We start from the raw sequence: 7,582 nt of genomic DNA, 5'->3' as shown, positions 1-7,582 counted from the left end.
CATTTCAGAGACAGATTTTAGTGAGATCCTCAACTTTCTCCCTATATATAGACATCTTGCTTGAAAGAAGCAGTACTTTATATGTGTGAAAGCAAATATGTGGCTGTCGACAGTTTATTTTATATACCACAGCAGAAAAATTGTCTGCAATGCCTGTGTGAACCCATTAGCACAGAGCTAGATGAGGTATTACACTTCATCTGCAGCTGAAAATTCTGTCAGTTGACAGAAAAGGGGCAGAGGGACAGGGGAAATACAGACAGGCAATAGATATAAAGAGACAGAAGTTTAATAGCAAGTATATCAGAAAAAAAGGGTATGAAATACATTTGATGCAGGTGAAAGATGTCAGCTTATTGCTTTTTATTTATAGACCTGCATAGAAGTGTACAGTGCTTTGTCATATAAAAATTAAATTGATGCAGACAGCTCAAGGAGTAGACATGTGAAATCAGAATTGGCATATAGAGAGTAGTAGAATGAGTTAAATTATTGTGGAATAGGAACTGGTTTATCCTCTGGTTATCACAATAAAAGTGCAATGAATTATATGAATTATTCTGAAGAAATATACAGCATCTTGCTAATGAGATTTAAAGTGTCATTATACAATGTAAGGTGTTCAAACAGGAATTAGTGATAAGCAGATAAGTCTTAGGGGAAAAAAGAAGTGCAAGACTAGAAAACACATAATAGCAAAAGCCACACACAGACCTATTTGAATAAGAGATCTAATACCCTAAGAAAAAATTATTTCCTGAAAAGATGTCGTCTCAAAGACCAACCTTTTCTATAAACTAGAGAAAAGATAAAACACAAACAGAACTTCTTGAAGCACCAGTTAATTTCTGCTCCCAAAATACACCTTAAAGGTATCAGAATCCACAAACATTATCTCAGAATAGATCTTTCATGTTTGTACACACTTAATTGTTCTGGATGATGCATGACTATTTTATTTACTTCATTAATACTTGAGTTCTACTAAAGAATTGAATGTTGTAAGGATTCAAAGGTTCAAGAGCAGTTGAACGGACTGATTGAGATCTAAATCTAAAATAATGCTCAGCTAGGGCAATATCTCATATTCAGACCCAAAAATTATGATTACCCAACATGCAAGTGCTCTTTGGGTTGCCACCACCTATGATCTTTGTAGAAAGGAAGTAAGTTCTGTGAAGATTGAAGTAAGAGAATGAATGTGGTAATTTTCTGTGAAGTTAATTCTAGCGAAATTACTTGTTTATTTTGGGGGTTTTTTTGTAAAATTAGCACAAGGTTTGTATAAGCATAATGGATACATGTATTGTGCCTATAAATTCTCATTCATATGGGATAGACCACTGTAGCAATGCTTTGAAGTTAACGAGCCTTCTCAGTTCATTACAGATAAAAATACTGAGTTTCCACCTTCAAATGAAATGAATAACTGTCAGCTGTGTAAACAAGTTTTGAATTTAATTTCTGGTACCACGGAAGCAGCAACTGCAATTTCTTTTCATACATTTGATATATAGAGACAGGCAGCAAACACTAACTCTTCAAAAACTTCCCAAAATGGTTTTAATTACTTTTCTAATTTTTTTTTTAAATTAAGACTTATGACAGTGACACATAGCAGAGATTATTTGTACTTCCAGCACTGTGAAGCAGTAATGGTTTATTCTTTTTGTACTTGATAGGATGAGCATTATTTACAAATCTAAATGATTCTGAATTTTGAAAGTCTCTATTTCACAAAGTAGCAAAATGATGTTTTAGACGGGATGCATAAGAGAATAAATACTCCCGGAAAACAGAAAATTTGAGAATATTTCTAATGGGAACACTTTCACCTGACAGAAATAATATAACATATTTTCCCAAAGGACAAGGAGTTATTTTTACCTGTTTTTCCTCTTACAGAATCATAAAAAAAAAAAATACTTTAAGATCATAAAGTCTAACCATCAAGCTATCACTGCCAAGTCCACCACTAAACCTTAAGCGCCACATCTACATATTTTACATACATCCATGGATGGTGCCTCAACCACTTGAACGGACAGCCTGTTCCAGTGCTTGATAACCCTTTTGATAAAGAAATTTTTCCTAATATCCAATCTAAACCTCCCCTGGCACAACTGGAGACCTTTTCCTCTTTCAATCAGCACTGATTAAATGCAAATTCTAATACTCCGCACCACACACCTTCCACATAACTAAAAAAGTGTCAAACACTTCGCATTTGCTGCTGTCATTTAACATAAAAATTTATGAGGCATCTAACAATAGCTCACTAGATCACATTTACATGGATAACTCGGTCTGCATGGGCTAAGAAGGACTGAATTAATGAATGGACTGAATTAATGAATCTACTGTTGCTTCACAAGTCTGTCACTAAAGGGATAATCTGCAAATGCAGAAGCAGGGACTGGGAGATGCACTGGCTGCAGTCACTGATGACTCCCTCCTCTGCAGTCTCAAGAAGCTAATCTTGCTCAGGTCAGAGTGCTTGATCCATGTTCCTGGGAATGACTCAGGACATAAGCAATAAGACAGAATGTGTGCACACTTAGGGTTTTCTTTCCCCTCTGTCCCAATTTCATTCCCAGAAGTGCTGTACTTATGAAAGGCACAGCATGAGAGACCATGAGACTTACATCTTCTCTGCACAAACAAACACAGTCTGGGTGGCAGCAATGAAGCAAAAGCTTCCCTAGGGCATACACTAGGATTATCAACAAGGGAAGACTACTTCTGGATTAAAGCTTTGGCCCGCTGTCATCTATGGCAAAACTCCCACTGAAGTCAGTGTAGCCAGGATTTCACGTCTGTTGCAGCTATTTTGACTCCCTGCCTGTTCTGCCTTGGGACTTCCAGCCAGCACAAAAAGGATCTTAACAGTGCCAGAAGCTTTTGTGTTATGAACTGCAGCAGAAGTCCTGAAACCCTTCACATAAACAACAAAATACTCATCAGCCTTAAGAAATTCAAGACACTGCCAAGCTCCAGGGGGTTCAAACCTGCATACACAAGTATGACATTTCACATTGGCACACCATGCTGAAACACCCGTATCCTGTTTAAGTGCTTTCTTTTTTTTTTTCTTTTTATGAAAGTGTTATGGCAGAAAAATTCATGTTTTGATTGAACACAGAGCAAGAAGCAAGCTAAATTATATCCTCAATACAAATCTCATGCAATAATGATGAAAGTGTAAAATGACTGTAACAAAAGCAGACACTTCATGAAGTAGTCTCCTCTAAATTCAGTATGTGTAGGCAATACAGAGAAAATGGAAATGCATTAAAAAAAGATGAAACTGTAGATCAGACTGGCCAAAAGTCTTAATGAGACTGTAAAATATTATGATACGTCTCTGTTTAAAATATACTCGGCCTTTGTCACTGCGTATAAAACAGACAGAAACTTAGCAAGATGTCAGGAACATAATTGTAAGCTGCCATGGAATTACAGTGCTCAAAAAACACAAAAAGCCAGTTCTGAGTTCCTGACACGATAAATTTTTGCTGACTTCAGCACAAAGCAAAAATAACTCAAATAATTGTAGGCTGCAGGACTAGACCTTGGTCGTTATTTCATCTAAACACAGAAGAGCTTTAGTTTAGTGAGGATGGCATGAACTTTGCAATGAACACCTATTTAAAAAGCAGTCAAAATTCTGCTGCTGCTGCTGCTGCTGCTGCTGCTACTCAATGAAGAAGCAACCACTTCATCTCAGGCAGCATACAGATGCCCTACTTACAATACGTTAACAGTCCCTACAAAAGAAATGGATATTTATAGTTGGATTTATTAGACTTACATTGTCATGTAAAGACACACACACAATACTCTATTAGATTAGTTTAGATTAACTTAAGCTGTTGGGTTTTTTTCCTAACTCTGAGTCCATATTTTAATAGAAGCTTTTAAAAAAAAAGGTTTAAACTTTAGAATGGGGTATATTTAGAATTCCATTCAGCTTTGCAAGGAAAATAAAAAGGCTGCAATTCAAGATCTTCTAGGAATAAAATTTCTCCTGAAATACATGACATTTCCAAATGGAAATACTATCAGAACAAACACTTGAGATGCAATTCTAGGTCTACAGAAACATCTACAGAAAGTAGAAACAACAAAGCATTTCATTCTAAAAGTTTTAAGCATAGCCACTGGTTTTTAGTTCTTCATTAACAGTTCATCAGTCCTTAGCTGTAATTATAGCAATTAAGATAGTTCTCATCCTTTGCAGTGATAAATTCTTTAGCAAGCTACATGTCTGGGGGGAGAAAAGGGCTGGGGAAAATGAATGTGCCTTAAACATCATCTACATCATTCTGATGAGATATTTAGTTATACATCCCTCTCCTATTGCCAAGAAGGAGGATGCATCATGATAGCCATTCTGCAGAACATTCATCATTAGAAAATCAGGTTCCTTACAAAGCTTCTTTGCTTAACATTTTCCTATTTGTGTCTGTACCCAGTATTTTGTATTTGTAGGAAATTTTATATACATAAATTTTTAAAGTGTCCAAGGAAAAAAACACGAGTTATTATTCTGCTAAAATAGTTGTCTAAAGGCAGAAAAAAGTATTGCCAGATATTCAGAACTGGATATTTTAAAAATTATTTCATTCACAGGTGGTCCTTTACTAACCACCTAAAGACAACTAGGTACTTTGATTCCTGTTTCTATCACTCTAAATTATTAACACTTGACTGTTAGAGCTAAATATTCAGAAAAGTATCTTCAGACTCTCCATCCTATTTCTTCTTCAATGTTCTGGAAATCTTTCTGGATACTGTCCCTACATTCTGTCTCTTCACACAAAAAGCTTTACATTCCATGTTTTCTGATTAATTGCTGTGATTTTTTCATGTGACTATTTAGTGAGAAATTTTTTAAAAAGTATGGGGGATCATGGAATCAGAGTCTGGAACAAAAGAAGTTAGACAGGTGTTAATCTTCAGAAAACCCCTCAACCCTTTTCCACTTGAATTTTTTTTTTTTTTTCCTATGTGTTCCTTTGGTTTTTTGCTATGCTATCTATAATAATCATTGTTCTGTCTTCAGACTAAGTTTCTTTATACCTTCATTTACACTTTTCTTCATCATATTCCTGTTCGTCTAAGTTTATTTTTCATTGTATGGACCTAACCACCTCCTCTCAGCTTGTCCCTACATTCACTCAAGCCCATGCCCAGTGATCTAAACTAGCTTTGACCATGACTTAAAAATTTTTACACTTGCCTCAAGCCTTTATACCTCCATGTTTCCCCTCATAAAGAAGTTTCAATCTCAATAATCTCAACAGGAACAATCAGTGAAAGGAGAAAAAGTGCTTGCCCAGTGCCTTGATTTTTTTTTTTTTTTTTTAATATTTTGGAATAAGCAACTAAGAATAGTGAGAACGTCAAAGATATAACAGAAATGGTGTTAACACCAACAAATACATTGAACTTCAATTTTTACTTAACAGTGAAATAACAAAGTAGAACCAGACTAAAGTAACTTATTTGAAAGGTTTTTCATTATCTCAAAATGTAATACCTACAGCTTAAATATAAAATTCTAATTCCATATGCAGAATTGAATCTGCTGTTCAGTTAACTTACTTACAAGTCCCATACACTAATTCATACATATTGCATACACATGGTGAACAGAATACATTTGTTTCAACTGTTGGATTACCTGATGAAGCTCAGCTTGACTACAAATGATTGGATGCCTGACAAAAATACAGGAAGAAAGTCTTTAGGAAGAGTAATTCCTTATATGGTAATTTTGCTGGACACTCAACTCTTGACAGATGCCCCAAAACCAGTGAATACTGGGCATTTATTCCCATCTGTACTTGTAAGAAGATTATGACCTTTCATTTGCCACGTGTGCCCCACAGCTGTTTCACCGCCACCTTGCATTACCTTAATAAGCTGAAGTGTATGAGTCGAACAGTGTAACCAAACCCCCAGGGTTGGGAGCTCCAGGAAACACTTAAACCAGCACATCACCTTTCATTGTGGGTAGAAACAAGATCAAGTACTTGAGTTTTGACCACTTTAGAGAGTTTTCGTCTTTGCTGCAACTTAGATTTGCCTTAGTCCTTGGGTAACAGTCTTCAGCACATGGTGGCTTAGGTCTGCCAGGAGGTCTTTAACAAAGAGCCCTCTTCTCTGCAGTGCATACACATTCTTACTGTCTATATGTCAGGGCAAGAAGCCCCACGCTTTGTCATCAGCAAGAGCATTGTGCAAGATTGCTGTCTCTTCTAAAAGCATTCCCTCCAGGGAATTCAAAATGATCAGGCAGTTCGAGAAAAGGCAATCTCAGCCTGGGCTGAATACAAATCAAATACATAAATGAAATTGCACATCACTTAAACTTACTGATGAGAAGTATTGACAGCAGCACAGCCTTTTCCCTTTCCCAGGATTCTTCGAGTCTAACTTATATACACCAAAATAATTACACTGCTCTTCTATACTGGTTATCAAGATGCTTCTGACACTACGCACTGTCAGATTTCAAGGGGCTGAAGGGTTATCTGTTAGGGCAGACTCATTAGTGGCCATTACATCTAATAGGGATTGAATAGTCACTACTATGTGTTCTGCAAGGATGTTTGTTTTCAAAAGTATTATAGCAGTAAATCATAAATTCAAGTCTAACTGTAAAGCAATTCTATGCTTCTAGAATTAATAAGTTGTAATTCCTGTCTTTAAATTACAAAAAACAGAAATAGTTTCTCATTCTTTTGACCCTGGTCAAGATTTTAAATTGTCTCTTTTGGATCAATAGCTTAAGAATAGTGTGTAGTTTACAGTTTATCTCCTACCTGCTTAAAGGAAATACTTCACACTTATTTTATTCAAAACTCAGACTGGAAAGTGAGCAATGAGTTATGAAACCAAGGCAAACCATCTTGCATCCTATTTATCCCACCACACTCCTGAACTATTTGCCCAATTCGTAGGCTACATCCCAATCCAACAGAGATTTGCTTAATGGGGGGAGAAGATGCCTTTTGAACAGGATTTGTTGATGGCTGAAGAGTGTAGCCAAGCCTCTCAGCATGGATAACAGCTGGCCCCACAATGCTCACCTTGAATAAGGTAATATTGGGAAGGTAATCTACAAACAGGTAACAAAGGTAAAAACTTTAGGGTTTACCACATTAATCTCTAAATTGCATTAAATAGATTGATGGGCAAAGTCTGACCAATCTTTTTACATATGATCACAAACCACCATATTTCAGTTACATTTTATTATAAAAAGTAATCATTCGAGCCCCTATTTTTTTTAATTAGAAAATTAGCAGATTTTTTTTAAATGTGAATTTTTAATTCAAACTATTCACAGCAAAATTCAAAAGGAAGTGTGATAAAAATCTTACAGAAAACTAATTCCAAGATACTCAATTTACAGACTTTTTCAGATTTCTGCCTTTGTTGCACCAAAATATAATACCAATTTCATGCAGTGTCTCTAGGCATAAAACTCCTTGATATAAATTCAACAAGAAAGAGAGCAATTACACATTCTGACCTGTATTTCTTCATTTCTCATGTATTTCTAATACAAGGG

Source organism: Coloeus monedula (genome assembly GCF_965178545.1).
Source record: "Coloeus monedula genome assembly, chromosome: 7".
NCBI classification, from domain to species: domain Eukaryota; kingdom Metazoa; phylum Chordata; class Aves; order Passeriformes; family Corvidae; genus Coloeus; species Coloeus monedula.
Note: the sequence above shows the minus strand (reverse complement) of the source record.